The following is a 15,858-nucleotide window of genomic DNA, read 5'->3' as shown; positions in this document are numbered from 1 at the left end:
ATAAAAAGGCTCATTATTTTTATTCAGGGATATTGATTATGAGGGGTTGTTTTATTTTGAGGCCCATCTGTGGCTCCTCTGCTGATTCCCAGGACTTAATAATGCAAATTAAGTGTGTGTTAATGAATTATTTCAGAAATCCTGTTGGAACCATGGAATCAGAATGGTCTGGATTGGAAATCCCACCCAGTGCCACCCTGCCATGGCAGGGACCCCTCCCACCGTCCCAGGAGCTCCAGCCCCAGTGTCCAGCCTGGCCTTGGGCACTGCCAGGGATGGGATGAGCTTCTCTTGGTGCCTTGAGAGGCTGACCTAGAGCAGAGAGAGGATGGAGTTAAAGAACAAAGCAGGGATTTACTAAAGGATCTCCTCCATGGATCCACCTTGGGCAGCACCAGAGCCCAGCCAGGGCTGCACCCAAATGACCCAAAATGGTCCCAAAATGCACGAGCGCTCCCGGGGCTCTCCCTGGGGTCAGTTCTGCTCCATTGGCACCTTGGAGTTCATTGTCCCATTCCAGCTCCAGCCCATCAGTCCCATCCTGCTTGTTTTTCTCTCTCCAGCCCACGCTGTTTGTGCTCCTAGGCTGAGGTTTGGATCATTTGTCCTTGGTGCCCAGCTGGAGCAGGAATTGTTTTGTCTCCCTGCTCTGTGAAGCCAGACCCACTCACTAAAGCAGAATGTGAAAAATATAAAATCTAAACCTGAGGCATCATTCTGGGACGCAAGATCAATCTCTGTTTTAATTTTAAACCCCGCTCAGTCATCCTACATGGAATCACTGCTGCTGCTGTGCTTAGAAAAACTGGTGAGAAAGAACGAGGTCCAAAAGGAATCCACATCTCCTGGGCATTTTCCCCTGGAATTTGCTGGAGAAGATACAGAGCTCAGAATTCCAAGAAAGTGATGAGGAGGTTGGGGGGCCCAGGTTGATCTCTGGGTGGGAGCCCAGGCACTGCCAACCCTGGGGGCAACAAAGGGACCTGGGCACAGCTGGGTGAGGGACACTCAGGGACATCCATGGCTCAGGAGGGACATCCCAGGACCTGGAGCAGTTGGGCTGTGAGGTTTTATGAACCCAGGGTCCTCATAGAACAGGAAAGCTGGACAGGACAGAACGCACATCCAACCAACATGATCAATGCTACCTTCTCCGTTTATTCCAGAGAAGATGGCAGATTTTATACACCTCCATACAGTTCACAAAGGCACTCTGACTGGCACGCCAACATTGTTTACCTCTGCCTTAAGGTGGTCAGGCTTTTCACACTGCAGCTCTACCCTAATTCACACTCAGCTCATTACTTTGTAGTTCCTTAACATCATTTCTAACTGTGCCACAACTGAATTCTCACTGCATCAAAGGCTCCCAGGCCCCACCAATCTGATTATCAGGGGCCTGGTCTGAGGGGCAGCTCAGTTCTCACTCCAGACATAAACCATGCCCTCTCTCTCTCAGAAATTCTTCAACAATTTTAGGATCATTTGTGGGGATCAGGGTGGTGTTTTGGGGTCCCTCCTCAGATGCACCAGCTCGGGGCTCTTCCTGCATTACTGCCCCAGGAATAAATGGATTTATGGAATGAGGCTCCTGAGGCTGTACCAGGGGAAGGCTGGGGGGATCTGGTGAGGAAAGAGGGTCTGGCTGTGAGTGTGGGGGGCCACGAGGGTCCTGTCAGGTCACTGGGAAGGGGATCCAGCCCCAGCAGTGCCAGTCCCAGCTGGGCGGTGCTGGACAAGGCGCTCCCGGATGGGCACGCTGGGATTCCCTTCCACACAAAATCCGTGTAATCCCTGCCCTGGCACTGCCAGTGGCTGTTCCCATCCCCAGGTGTGTCAGAACCCAGGGCTTCCCTCTGGCTGCCCTGGCAGGTCTGGGACCCTGGCAGGGGTCAGGAACCCCCCTGGACAGAGCCCCCAGAGACACTGGCTGTGATCTCTGTCCATGTAAAGAGTTTTCAATCTTACAGGATCAATTATCAGCTCTGAGTGTTTGATATCAGTAATAATTCTGTGTGGCACAGGTGCAAAAGTAAAATTTTAGGATTCTAGATGAGGGGTCCAAAGGGGACAAGATGGAGGAAATTGGGTGTGCCTTGTCCTTTTTCTCCTTCTTCATGCCCTCCATGTCTCACTGTGGTGTTGGCATTTTTCTGTTGGTTCAGGCTGGGGACACACTGTCCAACGTAGGTGACAGATATTGGCACGTTCTTGTAAATGCAGCCCAGGGAGTTTCTGGTATTGAATGTTTGTAACATCCCACTGAGGGCAGAGCCCCACACGCTGCCCTGCAGGACAGAGCTGGGCAGGGCAGCAGAACATGTGAGAGATAAACAGAATAAACAACCTGGAAACCAGCACAGACCAATTATGGCTTCTGCTTTGGCAGCGGGGCTGATGGACAGAGACTTTCTACAATCTCAGAATCATCTCAATACCTCAGATTCTGACACAGGGGCAGGACAGGAAGGGTCCCAGCACACGAGTGCACCCAGAGGCTCTGGAATATCCCAGGGAGGAGACTCCAGCCCCTCCCTGGGACATATCCAGGGAGAAGTTTTTCCTGCTCTCCCCAATCCCGCTGCATTTCAGGATCCTGGGCAGGGCCACGGGTCGAGGAAAGAAAAGGGAGACACGAAAAGTGCCAGAGACCCCCCAGGCCCTGCATGTTCCATGTGAAATCCCTGCAATCCCTGCTCTGGCACTGCTGGGGGCTGTTCCCATCCCCAGGTGTGTGGGAAGCAGAAAGACGGAAAATTCCACAGACAAAATTCCATAGGGATATTTAAATCCAAAGTGAAGGGTTTGATTTGCAGCCTTGAAAGAAGCTTAGATTGATGTAAATACACAGTTAAAATACACAGATATAATATAATATAATATAATATAATATAATATAATATAATATAATATAATATATATAAAAATATATATTATATATTATATATTATATATTATATATTATATATTATATATTATATATTAATTACACAGATACAATACACAGATGTTAAGCAGAAAACCCACAAATTTATGTTTCTAGAGTTGTAAGTAAGAATGCACCTTTAGTAAGTGATGAACTTTATTGGTAAAATGGTAAAGAGTTAATAATATAGGACTGTAGCTGCATAGAATAACCTAAGAATTCAGAAGTTATAACAGAATCATATGTGTACAAGTGTGACAAAAGCCTTTTGGACAAAAGTATCCACACTATAGCAGAAGTAAGTGAAAGTAATAAGCTAGAAAAGCAAAATAAACCTTCCGTCTATTAGTTTAAAAAGTTCTATATTGTCTTGTAACAGAACTTGTGATGACTTTGAGCTACAGCCACTGCTTGCTCCTCTAAAATCTCACGCCTCTGATGTTTATCTGAGCAATAAATCACTTTTAGCCCGACTGTGCTCCTGTCCCTTCATTAAAAACAGCAGCAATAAAACAGGTGCAGGGCAGGAAGGGTCCCAGTGCCTCGAGTCCCTCTGTCCATCTGCAACTTCAGGCACTGGGGCTGGGCTGGGACCGCCGAGCCAGACTGGGAATGTGGCAGGGGCAGGGAAAAGCTCTTCCCATTGTTTTTCGATCAATACTGAATTCAGGAATTGTTTTCCCTCCTATTGCTCCCAACACAGGGAATACAGGGGGGAAGAGCTGAGAGGAGCCAAATGGGTCACCTGGAATTACAGAATCATGGAATATCCTGAGCTGGAATATGCACAGGGATCATTGATCCAGCTCCTGGGCCACAACAATCCCACCTTGGGCATCCCTAGGATTTGGGTTGGAAATGCAGGATGTGGCTGGCTGTGTGCTCTGTCCCATCTGTCAGAGCTGGGGCAGGGCTCTGCTGCTCTTGGGGCACTTTTCTTTCTCTCTCCCACAGCCAATCCTCCCTCCAGGAGATCTCTGCTGTCCATGGCCACTGAGTGTCCCTGCATGGCTGAGAAAATTCCATCATCCATGGGGAGATGCTGCGCCCAGGGGAGGAGCCAAGCATTCCTACCTGGATCCAATCTGACCTGGGAACAGCACAGCAGCCTCTGCCCCCTGCATTCCCAGAGGAGCAGCTTCCTTCCCCCTGCATTCCCAGAGGAGCAGCTTTATCCCCCTGCATTCCCAGAGGAGCAGCTTCCTTCCCCTGCATTCCCAGAGGAGCAGCTTCCTTCCTCCTGCATTCCCAGAGGAGCAGCTTCCTTCCCCCTGCATTCCCAGAGGAGCAGCTTCCTTCCCCCTGCATTCCCAGAGGAGCAGCTTCCTTCCCCCTGCATTCCCAGAGGAGCAGCTTCCTTCCCCTGCATTCCCAGAGGAGCAGCTTCCTTCCCCCTGCATTCCCAGAGGAGCCCAGGCCCATCTCCCCCAGCCCTGGAGCTCCAAGGAAAACTCCCCCCTTGTGCAGATCCTGCTCCAGCAGAAGCACAGCTGGCACTGCAGGAGGGCTGAGCCCCCCTGGGATGGGGCTGAGCCACTCCCTGACCCACAGGGGACAGGGCTGCTCTGACCCTGGCACGGCTTTGGTTGTACCATTGCATTGGAATTTTTAATGCTCCTGGTAAATAACTGTTATTCCTATTCCCAAATCTTTACCTGAGAGCCCCTTAATTTCAGAATTACAATAATTCAGAGGGAGGGGGTTTGCATTTTCCATTTCAGGGGAGGCCCCTGCCTTCCTCAGCAGACACCTGGCTGTTCAAACCGACACCTGCAGCGCTGGCCAAAAGCTCCTGGGGCTCTGGCAGCCTCGGGGCCGTGCCCATTCCCTGGGCAGCCTGGGCAGTGCCAGCACCTCTGGGGGAAGAACCTTTCCCTGAGCTCCAGCCTGCCCTGCCCTGGCCCAGCTCCAGCCGTGCCCTGGTGCTGTCCTTGTCCCAGAGCAGGGACGGGAGCTGTCCCTGCTGGATCAGTTAAATGTGACTTTTTCAGTGAATTCAGAATTGAACCAAACTTAGAAGCTGCAAAAAATTGAGATAAAGGGGGACAAAATCCAGCTGGCTCCATGTTCCCTGCAGTTACACTCCAGTGAATGTTTAAATGTCAATTCTTGGAATACCAGAGATGTGGGGTTTGTTATCCCATCCCGAGGAATTAAAGGATTTCCTAAAGGCTGCCCATGCATTTCACCGGCTCAACAGTGTGCAAAGATCCATCCTGAGGGCTGGACAGTGTTTGGAATTTTATAGGGATATTTCCTTGACCCACAGGATGTTATCAGGAGCAGCAGCAGGAAGCTGTGAGGTCTCACCTGGGGTATTTCACAGTTGTGCTGCTCTGTTCCTGCTAAGGCAAACACAGCAGGGCCGCTGTTTATCTCTGGCCACGCAGGAGAAGCCTCCGTGCCAAATCTGCTCCCAGGCTTTCCCTACACCCGGAATCCGTTCCCTGAATCCCTCCCTGAGGCCAAACTGGGCTCAGGAGCCACTGGTCTGTCCTACTGCAGGTCTGGCTTTGGGTTAGGCTTGGCTTGAGCTTGGCTTGCACAGCCCAGTTCCTTGCCGTGCTGAGGTGTTTCTGAGGTGTTCAGTCTTGACAACATCTTGAATTTTTTTTTTGTTTCATCCACGATTTTTAGGGATATTTGTGGCAAGCACAGTTCTCTCCCTCTCAGGATTTTTCATAGAGGTGCACAGAGAGAAATGAAAGAGAAAACAATTTCTATTTCTGCTCCTTGTTTTTCCCATGTGGAATGTGTTTGGAGAATTGTTTACCTGGAGTGAGTGCTTGGATGGATTCTGGTGAGGATTGTTTGAGCCTGATGGCCAAACCAACCCACCTGGGGCTGGACTCCTGACAGAGGGTCACGAGTTGTGGGAATGTTAAGAGTCAGAGAAAGTAGTATGTCATTTTAGTATCCTCCTTTTTATATAGTATATTAATGTATTTTAGCATAGTTATAATAAAGAAATCATTCAGCCTTCTGAATTGAGTCAGACATCATAATTTCTTCCCATTGGATTCGCCTGCATTTACAATAGATATTTAAATCCATAATTCTTCTGGATAGGTTTAAGAACTACTGACTTCAGCTCTCTACTCCCAATGCTGTTTCTAAATCCTTTCCCTTTTCTCCTTTTCCTTTTCCCTTTTTTCCTTTTCCTTTTGTCCTTTTCCTTTCCCATTTTTCCTTTTCCTTTCCCATTTTTCCTTTTCTTTTTCCTTTTTTCATTTTCCTTTTTCCTTTTTTCTTTGGAATTTTTCCTTCTCTTTTTCCCCTTTTCCTTTTCCTTTTCCTTTTCCTTTTCCTTTTCCTTTTCCTTTTCCTTTTTCCTACTTGCTTTCATTTTCTTTGCAGTCTCTAATTAATTTTCGCTTTGTTATTTTTACAACACTGCTCCCCAATCCTTGAGATCCAGCTTACTTTGGGATCCTTTCTTTTTCTCTTTCTTTGAGAATCTTTCATTTTAACTTCCTTTGGGATTATTTATTTTTGGCTTTCTTTGCTTTTTCTCTGCTTACTTCTTGCATCTTCCAAGAGACATTTAATCCACTTAGTCTGGAGCTTTCCTGCATAATTTTTCACCACCTCCTCTTTTTCCAAAATGCCAATTCCTGCTAATTTTTCACCCAATACTAAAAAAACTCATGCTCTTTATTCCCATACTTGAGTTTATCTAAACAGAGTTTGTTTGTTTGTTGGCTTTTTTTTATATAAGAGATTTTTCCTGAACCAAAGATGCATTTTACAGTTTTCTGATTTTATTCTTAATTTCGTTGATAAATTTAAATAATTCATAATTGACATGAAGCACCTGGGGTGCCCTAAATTCCAATTTCCTGCTCTTCCTGTGCACCCAGGCCCCTCTTGGGGCTGATTCTCCATCCCATCCTTCAGGAATTGGGAATTGTGCTCTTCCTGGGAGAGGCTCTTCCTGCCAGGAAAATCCGAGAGTCCTCCCTTGGTGAGGAAAAGGGGAATGCAAGAAAACAGAATACTGTGTGATAAACCAGCAGCACTGGGACAGATTCCGGCTGGAGGATCCTGCAGAACCAAATCTGCCCCAAAATTCGATGGAATGGGTGCCCTGGGATATTTTTGGGGGACAGGAGGAGCAGTGGGACCTCTCCAGGGCAGAGAATTTCTCCCCCTCAGGGTCCTCCAAGTTCCCTGAGTGCGATGCTCCTGAGCTCTTTAACCAATTAATTATTCCTGTAATGAACATTTCCATTAATTTTGTTGATTTCTGCTTCCACAGGAGCTGTTTAGCTGGGAATCAAACTGATATTATCTGATAAAATCAGGAATAACAGGGATTTCTGTTATTTATTCTAAATGTCAGTTCTTGGTGTGTACCAGAGGTGTGGGGTTTTGTTATCCCAGCCCAAGGAATTAAAGGAGTTCCTAAGGACTGGTCACGTCTTTCTTTGGGCCAGCTGCTGAGGCTGATAAAAATAGGCCTGGTTTTAAGCAAGCTGGGCTATTAATTTCAGTTTTAATCAGTTGGTTTAATAGAGATCCAAATTCTTCCACGCTTGAATTCCCCTGTCTGCTGATCACTGCTTGATATCAATATTAAATGCATATTTTTGGCGTAAATAATCAATATTTTGGGCCAAATCTCCCAGCTCAGTGTATATCCAACCTTTTAAAATCCATTTTTGGAGCTCCTACCTGCAGCTGCCACTCAGCTTCTGGCTGAACTCATTTTCTCCAGGGTTAATGAGAACAAATCCTTTGAATTCCCTGCTCATTTCTGTCTGATTTGGTGCAGGGCTCTCCCTGACTGCCTTTCCAGGGAAATTGTTTATAGGAATTATCAAGGGTTCCACCATGAAAAAGTTTGATTCAATTAATTAGAAATTCAGGACTTGGCCTTTGGCCAAAATGTAATTTACTTTCCCTGAGCCCAATTTGAAATGAAATATTCAGGCAGGTTTTGAGCTAAAAAAAGAATAATCACAAGTTTTTTTAGCTTTTCTACTGTTTAAAAAAAACACAAAAAAACTAAATAAAATCCAATCAACCAAAAAAACTCTAAAAAATCCCCAAACCCCAAGGACTGAAATGTGCAGAAATATTTCAATATGAAAATGAATTCTGGGGGGTTCTAAACCAGGCCTGTCTGTGCAGGGAGGGTGTCCTGGGATCAGATGTGGATCCCAAATCCATCAGTGGGGTGGAGATGGGGCCCAGTGCCTGTACTGGTTCCAGTACAGCTCTGGAGTTGCTGTGGCCACTGGAGCCTCCATGGAATTGTCCCAGGGTTTGGTCCACAGAATATCAAATGGATATTTTGGTGTAAATAATCAATATTTCTGGTCAAATCTCCCAGCTCAGTGTTTATTCAACTATTTAAAATCCATTCTTGGAGCTCCTACTGTCACTCAGCTCCGGGCTGAGCTCATTTGACCTTCCTGTAGGCCCAGCCTGGGCTGGGACCAGCAAACCCTGAGCCAGGGATCATCCCCAGGCGGGATCCTGACCTGCAGCTCAGGCTGCCTCACGCCCCAAACTTCTGTGTTTGGGGTTACTGGGGGACTCCAAAATGTCCGAGCGTCCTTCCTGGTGGAGGGAGCTGGGTACATCCAAATGCCAAAGGTACACCAGGAACTGAGCACGGCCAGAGCTCATCCCTGGGCACGGCCAGAGCTCATCCCTGGGAACGGCCAGAGCTCATCCCTGGGAACGGCCAGAGCTCATCCCTGGGCACGGCCAGAGCTCATCCCTGAGCACAGCCAGAGCTCATCCCCGGGCACAGCCAGAGCTCATCCCTGGGCACAGCCAGAGCTCATCCCTGGGCACAGCCAGAGCTCATCCCTGGGCACAGCCAGAGCTCATCCCTGAGCACAGCCAGAGCTCATCCCTGGGCACAGCCAGAGCTCATCCCTGAGCACAGCCAGAGCTCATCCCTGGGCACAGCCAGAGCTCATCCCTGGGCACAGCCAGAGCTCATCCCTGGGAATGGCCAGAGCTCATCCCCGGGCACGGCCAGAGCTCATTCCTGGGAACGGCCAGAGCTCATCCCCGGGCACGGCCAGAGCTCATCCCCGGGCATGGCCAGAGCTCATCCCTGGAAACGGCCAGAGCTCATCCCTGGAAACGGCCAGAGCTCATCCCTGGGAATGGCCAGAGCTCATCCCTGGGCATGGCCAGAGCTCATCCCTGGGCACGGCCAGAGCTCATCCCTGGAAATGGCCAGAGCTCATCCCTGGGCACGGCCAGAGCTCATCCCTGGAAATGGCCAGAGCTCATCCCTGGGCACAGCCAGAGCTCATCCCTGGGAACGGCCAGAGCTCATCCCTGGGCACGGCCAGAGCTCATCCCTGGGCACAGCCAGAGCTCATCCCTGGGAACGGCCAGAGCTCATCCCTGGACACAGCCAGAGCTCATCCCTGGGCACGGCCAGAGCTCATCCCTGGGAACGGCCAGAGCTCATCCCTGGACACAGCCAGAGCTCATCCCTGGGCACGGCCAGAGCTCATCCCTGGGCACAGCCAGAGCTCATCCCTGGGAATAGCCAGAGCTCATCCCTGGGCACGGCCAGAGCTCATCCCTGGGAATAGCCAGAGCTCATCCCTGGGCACGGCCAGAGCTCATCCCTGGGAATAGCCAGAGCTCATCCCTGGGAACGGCCAGAGCTCATCCCTGGACACAGCCAGAGCTCATCCCTGGGCACGGCCAGAGCTCATCCCTGGGAATGGCCAGAGCTCATCCCTGGACACAGCCAGAGCTCATCCCTGGGCATGGCCAGAGCTCATCCCTGGGCATGGCCAGAGCTCATCCCTGGGAATGGCCAGAGCTCATCCCTGGGGTGCTCTACCAAGTGCCCAAGGCCAGGGTATGGGGAGATGTTCTGTCCCAGATTTCCGACCTCCTAAGAATCCTCTTAACCTTGGTGAAAATCCTCTTCCTTTTCTGCGAAGGATCCTCCTCCCAAGCTGATGGAGATCCTCTTCCCAGTCCCGGTGAGGATTCTCTTCCCAAACTTGGTGACAATCTGTCCTGGATTGGAAATGCAGGATGTGGCTGGGTGTGTGCTCTGTCCCATCTGTCAGAGCTGGGGCAGGGCTCTGCTGCTCTTGGGGCACTTTTCTTTCTCTCTCCCACAGCCAATCCTCCCTCCAGGAGATCTCTGCTGTCCATGGCCACTGAGTGTCCCTGCATGGCTGAGAAAATTCCATCATCCATGGGGAGATGCTGCGCCCAGGGGAGGAGCCAAGCATTCCTACCTGGATCCAATCTGACCTGGGAACAGCACAGCAGCCTTTGCCCCCTGCATTCCCAGAGGAGCAGCTTCCTTCCCCCTGCATTCCCAGAGGAGCAGCTTCCTTCCCCCTGCATTCCCAGAGGAGCAGCTTCCTTCCCCTGCATTCCCAGAGGAGCAGCTTTCTTCCCCTGCATTCCCAGAGGAGCAGCTTCCTTCCCCCTGCATTCCCAGAGGAGCCCAGGCCCATCTCCCCCAGCCCTGGAGCTCCAAGGAAAACTCCCCCCTTGTGCAGATCCTGCTCCAGCAGAAGCACAGCTGGCACTGCAGGAGGGCTGAGCCCCCCTGGGATGGGGCTGAGCCACTCCCTGACCCACAGGGGACAGGGCTGCTCGGACCCTGCCACGGCTTTGGTTGTACTATTGCATTGGAATTTTTAATTTTCCTGGTAAAGAACTGTTATTCCTATTCCCAAATCTTTGCCTGAGAGCTTCTTAATTTCAGAATTACAATAATTCAGAGGGACTGGGTTTAAATTTCCCATTTCAGGGGAGGCTCCTGCCTTCCTCAGCAGACACCTGGCTGTTCAAACCGAGACACTTGGTGACAATCCTGTTCCCAGTCCTGGTGAAGATGCTCTTCCCAACCTTGGTGAGGATCGTGTTCCCAATCCTGGTGCGGATCCTCTTCCAGGCTTGGTGAGGATCCTGTTCCCAGTCCTGTGGAGCTCGTCCTTGCTGCTGTGTCAGGAACATGTCCAGCTCTGCAGCTGGAATTCCCATCCACACCCCCAGAGCAGTTTTGGCACTGCCTGGGTCCCTCTTGCTTCAAAGGAAGTTTCTGTCCCAGGGCTTTGCTGTTTTCCCTGCAGTAGACTGCGAGGAGGATGGACAGAAGATAAACTCACACCCCTGCTTGGATTTAAAATGAACCCCCAAACTATTTAAAGCTCAGGCTTTTCCAGAATTTTAAAACTGGATCCGCCTTGGTGATGGTTCTTTGGGATCAGCGGTAATTCCAGCTGGGATTTGGGACTGTGGTTATCCATCCTCCCTGCAGCAGGGAGCTCGCAGAACCTGCAGGCTCTCTCCCTTCTCCCCCCACACCGTTTATCCCCTCCATCCCTCTGCTTGCACTTCTTGCACAATTCTGGAATAACATGAGGCATCAGTAATATCTGGGATGTGCTTTGATGTTCACAGAGGAGAAAGTGGTTCCAAAGTCAGTGATTTTCCTGGTCCTTTACAGCCTCACTGAGTCGAATCCAAGGTGAGGGATCAGAATTCCTGATGAGAAGTGGGAATGGGGACCGTGGATTATCCATCTTCCCTGCAGCAGAACCTGCAGACTCTTTTCCTTCTCCCTCCACAGCATTTAAGGAATTCTGATCCCCCCACTTCACCTTGTAAAGAGGCAATTCCAAAATAACACAATGAGGCACCAGTACCAAAGGCAGTGATTTTCCTGGTTCTTCTTTAAACTCATCACTGGGTTGAATCCAAGAGGAGGGTTCAGAATTCCTGATGAGAAGTGGGAAGAGGCCCCAGGTACCTCCTGCAAGTCTGGCTGGCTCCTGTCACACTTAACCTCCCCGGAGAAAGGAAAGCAGCTCCTTCCCTACTCCACCTAAATGATTTTATACTTACCTCCAGCCTTTATTTCATTCTTCTGCCCATTCACTATTTTAATTATGATTTTTTTCCCTCTCCCTGGGCAGCAGAACCTCTCAGATTTTGCCTTTCAGTCGGGTTATTTCGGGAACTCATTAAATGCCTGGGTCACGTGCTCGTTATTAGAAAATGAAAACAACTCGGTGGCTGTGCCACGGGAGAGGCTTCCTGGTGAATTACCGGAGTTAAGCAGTGGCTTAACAGCTTGAGACTCCTGGAACATTAGGCAGGGTTTTTTTAGACCTTTAATGCATGGCAGATTACGCCGCTTCCTGCTCGGAATGGTTTGAGGTTGCTGTCTGTGGTTGGTTTAATGGGGATGCTGCAGGGGGAAATGCAGGAATTAGAGAGCCTGACTGAGGACGCGAGGTTTGGATAAAGGGAGGGGAGCCCAAGGCCCATCCTGGGGCTGGGACTGGCTTAGAATTGGAGGATCCACCAAACTTCAAATATTGGTGTCAGGCCTCAAGAAATCATTCCTTGGGAATGACTCCTTCCTCTCCTCCTTGGGAATGATTCCTTCCACTGCTCCCTGGGAGTGATTCCCTCCTCTCCTCCTTAGGAGTGATTCCTTCCTCTCTCCTCGGGAATGTTTCTTTCCTCTCTTCCTTGGGAATGATTCCTTCCTGTCTTATCTGGGAATGATTCCTTTTTCTCCTCCTTGGGAATGATTCCTTCCTCTGCTCCTTGGGAATGATTCCTTCCTCTCTTCCTTGGGAATGATTCCTTCCTCTGCTCCCTCCTCTCGTGCCAGCTGAGACCACCCACCCAAACCCCTGGTGCCACTGGGAGTGCTGGGGAGCCCCAGAACCTGCCCCGAGCAGCAGCAGGATGGGTGGGGAGACAGCGGAGATGGGGAATCAGTGATCACCCTGGAGATGGGGATCCATGAATATCCTGGAGATGGGGGATCAATGATCATCCTGGAGATGGGGGTCACTGATCATCCTGGAGATGGGGATCCATGAATATCCTGGAGATGGGGAACTATGATCACCCTGGAGATGGGGATCAATGATCACCCTGGAGATTGGGATCGGTGATCATCCTGGAGATGGGGATCAATGATCCCCCTGGAGATGGCGATCAATGATCCCCCTGGAGATGGAGGTCCATGAATATCCTGGAGATGGGGATCAATGATCACCCTGGAGATGGGGACCCATGAATATCCTGGAGATGGGGAACTATGATCACCCTGGAGATAGGGATCAGTGATCATCCTGGAGATGGGGATCCATGATCCCCCTGGAGATGGGGATCCATGAATATCCTGGAGATTGGGATCAGTGATCATCCTGGAGATGGGGATCCATGATCCCCCTGGAGATGGGGATCCATGATCACCCTAGAGATGGGGATCAATTATCGTCCGGGAGATGAAGAATCCATGAATAACCTGGATATGGGGGATCAGTGAACATGCTGGAGATGGGGATCCATGAATATCCTGGAGATGGGGATCAGTGATCATCCTGGAGATGGGGATCCATGAATATCCTGGAGATGAGAATCAATGATCATCTTGGAGATGGGGAATCCATGAATAACCTAGAAATGGGGGATCAATGAACTCCCTGGAGATGAAGAATCCATGAACACCCTGGAGATGAGGGATCAATGATCACCCTGAAAAGGAGGGATTGATTATCATCCTGGAGATGGGGATCAATGATCACCCTGAAGAGCAGGGATCAATGATCATCCTGGAGATTGGGATCAATGATCATCCTGGAGATTGGGATCAATGATCATCCTGGAGATGGGGATCCATGATCACCCTGGAGATTGGGATCCATGATCACCCTGGAGATGGGGATCAATGATCACCCTGGAGATGAGGAATCAATAAATAACTCCAGCAGCTGTGGCTGCAGGGAGGTTGGGGAATTAATGCTCTGTCCCTGAGTGTCACCAGGGTCAGATCTGAGGGGCCAAATATTGCAGTGCAATATTTGCAACAAAGCTTTACAAACATTACTGCAACAAAACTTTTCTGGCTGTCCTTGCTCTGCTGGGACATTCTTTATCTCATAAAGGCAAATTGTGGGGTTTTGGATCACTTTTTGGTCAAAAATGTGTCTGATCTGAAAAGTTTGTGGGCTCAGGGAAAATTCAACAGGAAAAACTCTCAAAAACTCCCAGTTTTCTAACCTGGAACTTGAATTTGTTTTGATTTACCCATCTTTTGGTATCAGATGGTAACTTTGGGACGCAGAAGCAAATATTTGCAGAGGTTTGTTCTTCTTCAATCAGTTAATAAATGTTTGTTTGGGTGTGCAGATGAGCTTAGGGATCTGCATCTTAAAATCAGGGCAGATGATGGAATGGGAGTCCCAGGCACACGTCCGGGATGCTGTTTGCTGTCACAGAGAGTGCCCAGCCCCGAAGGAATAGCAGGAAAAAGGAAAAGGACAGAGATTTGTACCAAAAAGGAGAGGTTGGTGTCACGTGGGCTCTGGTTTGCTTGGTGATTTTTATTTCCCCTTGTTGGACTGGGCCACCTTCAAACCAAATGAACCAGGCTGAGCTGTCCAGGGAAAATGTGGAAAAGGACTAAACCCTAATTAGCTGCTTGGTTTTGGGATGAATTTATTAATTCCTCTTTCCATGGGTGAATCAGGTGTGGCTTCGGCCCAACTTCTACTACATGTTTTTTTTTTCAGAAAGAAAATCCTAAAAATAGTGTGGGGTCAGAGGGAAGCTGCAAGGACCCTTAGGAAGGAGAGGAATTGTTCAACACCCCCGATCCATCCCTTTGGAGAAGGACGGAGCAGTGATGGTCCAGGAGAGAAAAACGAAGATCAGACCTGGCAGAGCTCAGCTCTGTGAACTCCCACCCATTTTGGGCCTTACCCCTGAATTTTCACAGGGGATGAGCAAGATCTGGGCTTGGCTCAGTTCGGAGGGACCAGGTCCCCAAATCAGGACCCTGGAGGAGCTCCTGGCTGGTGGCAAGGCTCAGCGAGGCTGCAGAGCCACCACTCTCATTGTCCATTTGCCCAAAGGAAATCACCTCGTTCGGATCTCCTGGGATTTGTTCTGGGCACTGGGGTGGATTTATTTAGGGCAGGAGGTGGGAGATTGTGTGTTCCTGCTCACACCACCTCTGGCTGCCCAGCTGTGGGCTGATGGTCACTCTGCTGCTCAGTTATGAGGTGATGGTCACTCTGGTTGCCCAGTCATGGAGTGATGGTCACTCTGGCTGCCCAGCAGTGAGGTTATGGTCACTCTGGCTGTCTAGCTATGAGGTGATGGTCACTCTGTCTGCCCAGTTATGGAATCATGGTCACTCTGGTTACCCTTTTATGGAGTAATGGTCACTCTGGCTGCCAGCTGTCAGGTGATGGTCACTCTGCTGCCCAGTTACGGGCTGATGGTCACTCTGGTTGCCCAGCTGTGAGGTGATGGTCACTCTGTCTGCCCAGTTATGGGGTGATGGTCACTCTGGTTACCCTTATATGGAGTGATGGTCACTCTGGCTGCCCAGCTGTGAGGTTATGGTCACTCTGGCTGTCTAGCTATGAGGTGATGGTCACTCTGCCCAGTTATGGAATCATGGTCACTCTGGCTGCCCAGCTATGAGCTGATGGTCACTCTGGCTGCCCAGTTGTGGAGTGATGGTCACTCTGGTTACCCTTTTATGGAGTGATGGTCACTCTGGCTGCCCAGCTGTGAGGTTATGGTCACTCTGGCTGTCTAGCTATGAGCTGATGGTCACTCTGGCTGCCCAGTTGTGGAGTGATGGTCACTCTGGTTACCCTTTTATGGAGTGATGGTCACTCTGGCTGCCAGCTGTGAGGTTATGGCCACTCTGTTTGCCCAGTTAGGGGCTGATGGTCACTCTGCTTTTCCCAGCAGCCATTCAAGGTTTAGATGCCACCTTGTGACACTTCCACAAACTCCAATGGCTCTTTTTGTCACTTTTGGTGGCTGTGGGCTGAGGCTCCTGAGGGCCACCAAGGCCTGGGTGGCACAGCCTGGTGGCACCTGGGGATCTGGGCTCGCATGGGTGGCACTGGTGGGAGCCTGATGCCAGTGTGGTGATGTTCTCC

The sequence above is a fragment of the Lonchura striata genome, chromosome 26, assembly GCF_046129695.1.
Source record: "Lonchura striata isolate bLonStr1 chromosome 26, bLonStr1.mat, whole genome shotgun sequence".
NCBI classification, from domain to species: Eukaryota; Metazoa; Chordata; class Aves; order Passeriformes; family Estrildidae; genus Lonchura; species Lonchura striata.
This window is presented reverse-complemented; position numbering follows the sequence as displayed.